General features: G+C 44.9%; 1 long non-coding RNA gene across 2 annotated transcripts in view; it reads left to right on the top strand.

Moving 5' to 3' along the window:
* LOC141153705 (uncharacterized) overlaps nucleotides 1–9,455 on the top strand; it is a 33,874-nt gene extending 24,419 nt beyond the window's left edge. The window contains exon 4 of one of the 2 annotated variants that reach the window (XR_012247340.1): nucleotides 7,481–9,455. This is a non-coding gene — a long non-coding RNA (uncharacterized lncRNA). Of the gene's footprint in view, nucleotides 1–1,575; nucleotides 2,553–7,480 lie in introns of those variants that run through there. The other variant, XR_012247341.1, reaches the window with a different exon arrangement.
* The last annotated feature ends 570 nt before the right edge of the window (nucleotides 9,456–10,025 follow it).

Raw genomic sequence — 10,025 nt, forward strand, 5'->3', positions numbered from 1 at the left:
TGCTACCTTTCTTCTATTCACTTACTGCATATACATGGATTCTTGGTATTAGCACCGCTGCCCCTAGGCTGTTGACCCTTCAGAAAATCTCCCCTGAGGACGTCTGCTCTGGATGTACAAGTCCTGGTGCCGGCTTAACTCTTTCAAAGATTGTCATTGTATGGATTAGTGGAGAAGAAAAATAAAGTCTCATGCATATCCCCCACCTGAATCCGCACCAGTCCTCTGCTCTCAGCCCTGTGTCCCCCCAGTAATCTGCTGACCAGGTGTTGGAAATAAAGGATGTAACGTTAATCAGTGCAAAGTGTCCTAACAATATAGTTTGTGTGACTGCTGGGGACACAGAGCTCAGAAGATGGTGTGTGTGTGTGTGTAATATCTAAATATCCCTGTATAAACACAAACCTAAAATCCATCTGTTTTCACCTTGCTGATTGGCTGACAGTCTAATGTGTGTGGAGGGTGGGGGGAGACCTTCCAATTCTCCTTTGACAGATGTCAGGGTAGTAAAGAAGGATCTGATCTGCTGAATTTTCAACATTCGCTCCTTATGGGTTTGACCGGGAGATAAACTGCTGCCAGAGGAGTCTGGCACCAACTTTTCCATGGAGAACACAGGAGCACTTAGTCCAGTCTTGTGTTCCTGTGTAAGGGGAGGGGGGAGTCAGGATTGAGGGCGGTAACCCAAGCGAATAATGGGTATGGCATTACCTGACATTTCCTATTATCAGGCAGGATTAGAGCGACTGGTAACTCCTCCACACACCTGATGTTGCTGGATCCACCATTCTCCATTCCCCCAATCCTGTTTGTGTAATGCAGTGTAGGTTGATAATATACTTACTGATCGCCATCTTCCCCGGTTTCCAGCCGCCCTCTTCTGGTCACATGGGTACTACGGTTTGCCAGCACACACACGGACTGTTGTGGGTCGCCAAAACTTTCTCAATGTAAGCCTATGAGACTGAGAACAAGGCTCTATAGATTTAAATTGTGAAAGTGACTTCCAGTTCACACATAAGCGACCCCTGTGTGATCTAGCAAGTCAGGATTTAAAGGGACTGTCCAGGTTTGAGAGCAAAGTCTGCAGTCAATCTGAGTCTTCTGAATCGTGACCGCATACGGATGGCATGCTTGCTCTATTCCCCGGTATTGCTGCTGCGAGCTTGGGGGTCACAGAACCACATGTTTTGCGATTTGCAGACTATGCCGCCACACATTGCCAGCCCCTTTTAAGTCACATTGCCTAGAATAGTAAGTATGTTTGCGCACCTATACTACGTTACAGGATTGTTACGAGTGCGTCTTTATAGTTGTAGTATGCTTCATCCCTATCCAAAACTTTTTTTTTTCCCCCCTGTGGGGTTGTAAAGTTTACCAGTCATCTGGCAGCAGCCTCCCTGTGAGCAGTTGTCCCAATGGTTAGAAGGGAGGAATGCCTCTGACAGTGGATCATCTCCATGAACAAAAAAAAGTTTTGGGAATGTTTAAAACAAACATGCCAAAGCTTTATTTTTTTGTTCCCTCTTCCATGTGTGTTAGTCTGGCCAAACCTTGCACTGTGCTTGTTTTCAGAGTTCTCGGCTTTGCTGACGTTTCAGAGAAGCACCAGGAGAATGCAGATAAGCCCGGCCCCACGCTGCTTTGTCCTTTACCCTCGCTGTAGTCTGTAAGACGCTGACGTCACGCACTACCACATGCTGTTACCGATCAGCCCCGCACATGTAACATGAGCCTTCTACTCACCCGTGTGATCCGGCTGCAGCGCGGGTGTGCCCTGAAACTATTTCTCTACGTTCAGCCCACTGCTCCATCCTGGGAAGTTGGAAAATACAGAGTGGGACGCGACACCAACGCCAGATTCACACTATCTGCAATCCCAGCACAGCGCGTTTCACGCAGTGCAGAACAGCTGAAATCAGGAATTTCTGCAGCATTCACCATGGGCTCGGCCTCACGGTAACTGTAGAGAGAGGCGGTGTACTTGTCCTGGTGCAGGATCTACTTTGGGCATCATTTACACTTGTGTATTGTGAATCGGTAAACCAAACAAGGAGAGGGTCCAAAATAGACTTTCCATTCATAGTGTCTGGTTTGTGGACAACCCCTGTAATGACATACAGTGTGCATCATTGTCAGAGGCCACCATTTATCAAAAATAGCACCATGTGCCCTAAATTTTTGGAGTACGTACCCCCCTCCTGCTACACCGCCATTCTATGTTTATTAATTGGTGCACCTTGATGATAAATTTTGTGTAAATTACAACAGCGCAGCTTTTTGAGCCTGTGTGAACACATCCCATTATTGGACACACAGGTCTCCAGCTATTTTCTAACATCTTATTAATGTAGAATTTTGCTTAAGTGGAAACTTTCTGTATGTTAAAAGGTGTAATCCGGCTCCACATCGGGAGGTTACAGCTACAGATCTCCGTGGGGTATTGAGTGCTGCTCCTAGTCATCAGAATGGTTGGAGGTTATGGGAGCGGAGCTGCTTTATCCTTTTAAAAACTAAAGGTGTGGAGCAAAAAAACTTGTTTTTACCACCACTATGACCTGTGTAGAAACTTTTTTGCAACATTGTAGTAAAGCATTTATAGATCTACAACCATTTTCACGCTAAGGCCACGTTCACACGTTCAGTTTTTGGTCAGTATTTTGCATCTCCATTTTTCAACCACTCCTGACTTTGGCTTTCAAATACTGAACGTGTGAACATTGCCTGAGAGGTGAAACGTGCCTTCAAAAAAAGGTAAACTAAGAAGAGTTTAAAATGTTGGTGTAGAAAATTTGCAACTTTTCTTGTCTTAACCTCAGAACACACAGGAACATTTATCATTGCATTTGTTTTGGGCAACTTTTTAGCCCCATGTGAGGGCGTCTGCATGCATACCGTCTATATAGATGTCACCGGTGTGCTTAGTGTATGCCCATCATAGACGTATTGCCTTTTTCAGGTGGTTGTATAGTTGTGTGTTTTGGTTCTCTCGCCTCCCCGGTGCATTTGGACAGCTATGTTATGACCAGATTTTCGGGGTCCTTATGGCTGCCCCGATTTGAAACAACAACTTCCACACTGTTCTAAATAGCTGAACTTAGATCGCCATAGACTTCCATTGTGTTAAAGGGAATCTCACCAAGTTTTTGCTATCCCATCTCAGAGCAGCATAAGGTAGGGGCAAATACCCTGGTTCCAGCAATGTGTCACTTACTGGTCTGCTTCCTGTGGTTTTGATAATCTCCCTTTTCTCTGTTGCAGCTCTAGCAGAGCTCTGTATATCCCCGCCCACATAACTGGCTGCTTTCTGCCTATGCACAGTGTACACAAAAAGCTGCCTATCATTGGTGGGGGCAGATTTATACGAACTCATGAATCTGGAGAGCTACATGGCAGCAGGTCTACTAGTTCTCTATTGATAATCCCTGTTTTATCAGCAGATATTCTCAAAACTACAGCAAGTGACACATTACTGGATTCAAGGTCTCTGCCCCTACATTATACTGCTCTGTGATTGGGGTGTCAAAAGCTTGGTGTCAGATTCCCTTTAAAGGAACTCTGTTGGCACAGAATGACTGTTTGAAACCAAGTATAAATTGTTTCAGAGATGAAACAGTTGAACTTAACTAATTGGTGATGATGAGAACGAATGAGGCTTAGATTTGCTGATTAGCTCAAATTTTCAAGATCCAGAGGAGGTTGTAATTACTTATGATACCTTTCATGCAGGCTTATAGAAAAAATTGCGTCTTTATTATTTCATTACTGCATTGTTAATAGCGCTTCTGTTACATCTATTGAGCCTCCAATATTCTATTGTCTTAAAGTAACCAATTAAAAAGCGCCAACTGTGCTCTGATGACATAATCCTAATTACAGTTGCATCACCTACTTTTATAAATGCTCTGAGTAAGGTATACAGTTTTAGGATTTCTTAGCATGTTTCTATGTTTATCAGATATTATTTATTATAGCGCCATTAATTCCATGGCGCTTTACATGTTTAAAAGGGGTATACATAGCAAACAACAAGCACAATAATTTGAACAAAAACGAGTCAACGACTGGTACAGGAGGAGCGAGGACCCTGCCCACGAGGGCTCACAATATACAAGGGATGGGGGAGGATACAGTAGGTGAGGGTAGAGCTGTATGGTGGGGAGAGGGTTACTACAGGTTGTTGGCTTGTCGGAAGAGGTGGGTCTTCAGGTTACTTTCGAAGGTTTCCACGTTAGGCGGGAGTCTGACGTGTCGGTAGAGAGTTCCAGAGTAGGTGGGATTCACGGGAAAAATCTTGTATGTGATTGTGGGAAGAGGGTAGTAGAGAAGGAGATCTTGTGAGGATCGGAGGTTGCGTGCGGGTATGTAGCAGGAGACTAGGTCACAGATATATGGAGGAGACAGGTTGTTGATGGCTTTGTATGCCATGGTTAGGGTTTTGAACTGGAGTCTCAGGGCAATGGGGAGCCAGTGAAGGGATTGACAAAGGCCGGGGAATAGCGGGGGGGACAGGTGGATTAGTCTTGAGGGGTGTGAGAGGGTTAAGCCCCCATCTCACATAGCGAGATCGCTGCTGTGTCACGGTTTTGGTGACGCAACAGCGACCTCACCAGCGCTGTCGCTATGTGTGACACTTTGCAACGATCAGGCCCCTGCTGTGAGGTCGCTGATCGCTGCAAAGTGTCCTGGACCATTTTTTGGTCGTTGCGCTCCCACTGGTCAGCACACATCGCTGTGTGTGACCAGCGGGACCAGCAATCAGGTTGGTAACCATGATAAACATCGGGTTACTAGGGGCACACGCGCACCTAGTAACCCGTTGTTTATCATGGTTACGAGCCTGCTAAAGTGAGCGGTAACCTCCCGCTCACTGTAGCAGAGTGGTAACCATGATAAACAACGGGTTACTAGGTGCGCGTGTGCCCCTAGTAACCTGATGTTTACCATAGTTACCAGCCTGCTTCTGCTTCAGCAGGCTGGTAACCAGAGCAGGACATCGTGGAAAGATTCTTTCCACGATGTCGCTGCTCCCCTGATCGTTGGTGAGCCTGCCTGTTTGACAGCTCACCAGCGACCACATAGCGAAGCAGCAACGATCCCTGACAGGTCGTATCGTTGTCAGGATCGTTGCAGCGTCACTAAGTGTGACGGGGCCTTTAGAAAGGAGGCCACAGAGCAGGAGGTTGCAGTAGTCGAGAAGGGATATGATGAGGGCATGCACTAGTGTTTTTGCAGAATCGTGGTTGAGGAAGGTACAGATCAGGGAGATATTTTTGAGTTGGAGTCAGCAGGAAGTGGAAAGGGCTGGGATATGTGGTTTGAAGGAGGGGTCAGAGTCCAGGGTTACCCTGAGGCAGTGGGCTTGCAGGACTGGGGAGAGTGGGCCGCCATTGACTTTGACAAATAGGTCAGGTTGGGGGTTTGAGCGAGATGCTGGAAAGAAGAGGAATTCAGTTCTATCCATATTACGTTTTAGGAATCTAGCAGAGAAGAAGGATGAGATAGCAGACAGACATTGTGGGATTCGGGTTAGTAGGGAGGAGCTATCGGGTCCGGAGAGGTAGATCTGTGTGTCATCAGCATAGAGGTGAGACTCTTGAGATATGTCTCGTTCTTGCATTAACAAAGCGGATCATTTTTTCTATATATGCAGAGAAGTCACTTTTTGCTTCGAAACTTGACTACCATGATAAGGAAAGCCTACAACCTGTATTTTGGCTGCAGAATAGATCAGGACAAGAGTTGGGCTCAACAAATACAGTGGGGAAATAATTATTTGATACACTGCCAATTTTGCCAGTTTTCCCACCTACAACGAAGGGAGAGGTCTGTAATATTTATCGCAGGTACACTTCACCTGTGAGACAGAATCTAAACATTAAAAAAGCAGAAAATCATTGTATGATTTATACATATTTCATGCTATAAAATGCAAATTAATTATTTGATACAATAGAAAAACAGAACTTAATATTTGGTCCAGAAACCTTTGTTTGCAATTACAGAGGTCAGATGTTTCCTGTAGTTCTTGACCAGGTTTGCACACATTGCAGCAGGGATATTGGCCCACTCCTCCATGTAGATCTTCTCCAGGATCTTTCAGGTTTCGAGGCTGTCGCTGGGTAACATTGAGTTTAAGCTCCCTCCAAAGATTTTCTATTGGGTTCAGGGCTGGAGACTGGCTAGGCCAGTCCAGGACCTTGAAATGCTTCTTACGGAGTCACTCCTTGGTTACCCTGGCTGTGTGTTTCGGGTCCTTGTCTTGCTGGAAGACCCAGCCATGACCCATCTTCAATGCTCTTACTAAGGGAAGGAGGCTGTTGGCCAAAATATTGTGATACATGACCCCATGGATCCTCCCTTCAATACGGTGCAGTTGTCCTGTCCCCTTTGTGGAAAAGCACCCCCAAAAGTGAGGTTTCCCCCACCTTGCTTCACAGTTGGGACAGTGTTCTTAGGATTATACTCATACTTCTTCTTCCTCCAAGCACGGTGAGTGGAGTTGATACAAAAAAGTTCTATTTTGGTCTCACCTGACCACATAACCTTCTCTCATGTCTGATCTGGATCATCCAGATGGTCATTATCAAACTTCAAACGGGCCTGGATATGTGCTGGCGTGAGCAGGTGGACGTTGCATGCTCTGCAGAATTTTAATCCATGATGACGTAGTGTGTTACTAATGGTAATGTTTGAGACTGTGGTCCCAGCTCTCATCAGGTCCTCCCGTGTAGTTCTGGGCCGATTCCTGACCTTTCTCAGAATCATCCTTACCCCTCAAGGTGACATCTTGCATGGAGTTCTAGCCCAAGGAAGATTGAGTCATATTATATTTCTTCCATTTTCTATATTGTGCCAACAGTTGTTGCCTTCTCACCAAGCTGCTTGCCTATTGTCCTGTAGCCTATCCCAGCCTTATGCAGGTCTACAATTTTGTCCCTGGTGTCCTTAGACAGCTCTTTGGTCTTGGCCATGGTGGAGAGATTGGAGTGTGTTTGATTGTGTGGACAGGTGTCTTTTATTCAGGTAACAAATTCAAACAGGTGCAATTAATACAGGTAATGAGTGCAGAGTAGGAGGGCTTCATAAAGAAAAGCTAACAGATCTGTGTGAGCCAGAATTCTTGCTGCTAGTTGGTAGGTGATCAAATACTTATTTTGTGCAATAAAATGCAATTTAATTATTTAAAAATCATACAATGTGATTTTCTGGATTTTTTTTTTAAGATTCTGTCTGATAGTTGAAGTGACCTACGATAAAAATTACAGACCTCTCCATTCTTTGTAGGTGGGAAAACTTGCAAAATCAGCAGAGTATCAAATACTTATTTTCCCACTGTATGCTGAAATAGATGTGCATCACATCTTAGCCGGTGGTTGTATGGGAAGAGGCAACCAAGCCTTTGCAGGCCGAATGATCTGGAGAAGGCCAACCGCTCACACTACCAATTGTTATTTCTGTGTGATTCCCCCTCCATTAGGAAAGGAGTTTCCAGGAAGAAGTGGACTTTATAGTATCCAAACATTCCATCTGCAATAAGCCCAGTACCACATACAGAACAACGGTCGAGTCCAAAAGAACCAGAAACCTTTTCAGTCGAGTCAAGTAAGGAAGAAGGTGCTTAGTATCATGAAGTATCTTCCTCTTATCACCCAGACTTTGTCAGCAACCTCAACTGAACCACACCTTATAACTAGGGATGAATGGACCTGTGGAACTTGCAGTTCTGGTACCCGACCAAGCTTTAATCCAGGTACCTGAACCCCATTTAAATCAATGGGGACACACTCTATATATCTCTCTCCTCCTGAACTGTAAAAAGGACTTCCAGTAGTAAAGTGTCCGGTACAAGCCCTGAACTTTGTGTTATAAGTAGAGATGAGTGAACCTGAACAGCAAAGTGAATTAACGACCTTGTTAGAGATTTGGATCTGCCCAAGAGTATGGCTGAGCTCTTTAGGCTCCCGGCTACAGCAGTGGAATCTCCTAGCTCTTGGAGATAGATGGAAATCATGTACAGGCGCTCAGTGCTTCATGGCGGGGGTAATCATTTATATACACACACCTTCCCATCTGCTTGTTTTCCCTCAATCTCCATCCCTCTTCCTTGATTTACAGCTCTGGCTTCATAGGGTCAGAGAAGGGTGGAGATATAGACCCAAGTATTCAAGTGTCAAGATTTTTGGTCTGTGGCTGCTGGACAGGAGCCGTAAGGTACACCATCTAGCTGTCAGCTTCCCCATGCCTCTTCTGAGCTGTAGGCCGAGCACATCATCATGCGTGTCTCACATGGTAAAGGTGTGTTGGAGAAGCACAGGACTCCCCTTCGGCAGCTGTTAATATGGTCTCCGGCTCAGTCCTGCCAATCAATTTGCTAATCTACATGCTGCTGGAGACGTGCATTTATCACATACATGGCCAGAGCCCTGTTTATCTCTGCCCTGCTAACAGATGCCTTAGGGTATATGCAGCACACGAGCAGTGTACGCCGAGTGTGTATGGGTGTTTCTGCAGCATGTGTGGATTTCTGTAAGCCTCGTTCAGATGAGTGGCAGCCGGTGTCTGGAAGGGTTTTTTCACAGAATAGTCAGTGTCTCTGCCAACAGTCATGAGATTATCACAACTTTCCAACAATGATAATAAGCTTCATGTGACAGATTATGTAACTCAAACTGCATGTAAGAGGGGGTGTTCTGGATTAAGTCACCTAGCTGCTCTACCAAATCAATGGTCTGTGTGCGGTATCACAGCTCAGCCCTATGCCCTTCAATGGGGCAGAGACCATTTTACATGGACACAGGTTTGGTGCTGGCTTTTCGTAGAAAGCATGTTATTTCTAACCCCAGACGCCCCCTTTAAGCATGTGGCTGCTCGGTCGTGTATGTGGATAGTTTTCTGCATCTTATCATGCAGACCCACTGTTTCGTTTATGACTTTAGTTTCCAATCTGTTTGTTCTGTTTTCTTAGTATAAAACTTTTGCCAATGAGCGGCTCGATCACATGTAGCTCATCTTACAGGCTTCCTTCCAATCACATAAAGGGGCTTTCTGCCATTATCTCTTCTGTAGGTATTTACAGTGAGTGCTTGTAGCACAGCAGTATCTACAGGGGGGCACTGGGGTCCTATGAAGTCTCCCACTTGTCTCGTGTAACACAATGCTGCTTGTCAGCGAGAATATTTTTTTTTTCTGTAATGACCCGCTGCTGTGCCGCCCCCTCCCCCACGAGTACAGAACAAACAGCAACATTGGCACAGAGCCAACAGATTTTGACAGCAGTTTGAGAACTCGTCCACACCCACAGCGTAAAGGGCAAAGGGATGCAGCACCACCTAGTGGCTGATGCTAGGAAGTGGATTACAACTACTCCACCCTTCAGCTATGGCTAAATCCTGGCAATGATGATGCATTAAAGGGATATTCCCATCTCCAAGATCCTATCCCAATATGTAGTAGGTATAATAATAGCAAATACCTCCAATTAGAAATATAGTATAGTATTTTTGATTCACTATCTCTTTCCTCATGTGCAGGCATCGCAGGGCCTTAGGTATCCATGGTTACATCCACTGATAAAGTCACAGCTAGTTGCTAGTGGTTGTAACCATGGATACCTAAAGGTCCTGGAATACCTACACATGAGGAAAGAGATAGTGAATCAAAAATACTATACATTTCTAATTGGAGGTATTTGCCAATATTACTATTATTACACCTACTACATATTGGGATAGGATCTTGGAGATGGGAATACCCCTTTAAGCTCCCCCCACTGTGAAATGACACCATAATATCAAATGACTGATACACTAAGTTCCAGATAGTTGTTTTTTCAGCTTTTTTTTTCTGCGTTTTTTTGTACTGTTCATTTGTCTCTTTATGCATGCTGATAAAGTTCAGTAACAAAACAACAACAAAAAAAAGGACCTATTCAACTTAATCAGGTTTTGGCACAAAAAGCGCAGTAAAACCTGATACCTGCAAAACCGCTGAAAGAAGAGACATGCTCTATTGTGCAAAAGCAC

The sequence above is a fragment of the Phyllobates terribilis genome, unplaced genomic scaffold, assembly GCF_046119375.1.
Source record: "Phyllobates terribilis strain yellow unplaced genomic scaffold, ASM4611937v1 Scaffold_7__3_contigs__length_470593459, whole genome shotgun sequence".
In the NCBI taxonomy this organism is placed as follows: Eukaryota; Metazoa; Chordata; class Amphibia; order Anura; family Dendrobatidae; genus Phyllobates; species Phyllobates terribilis.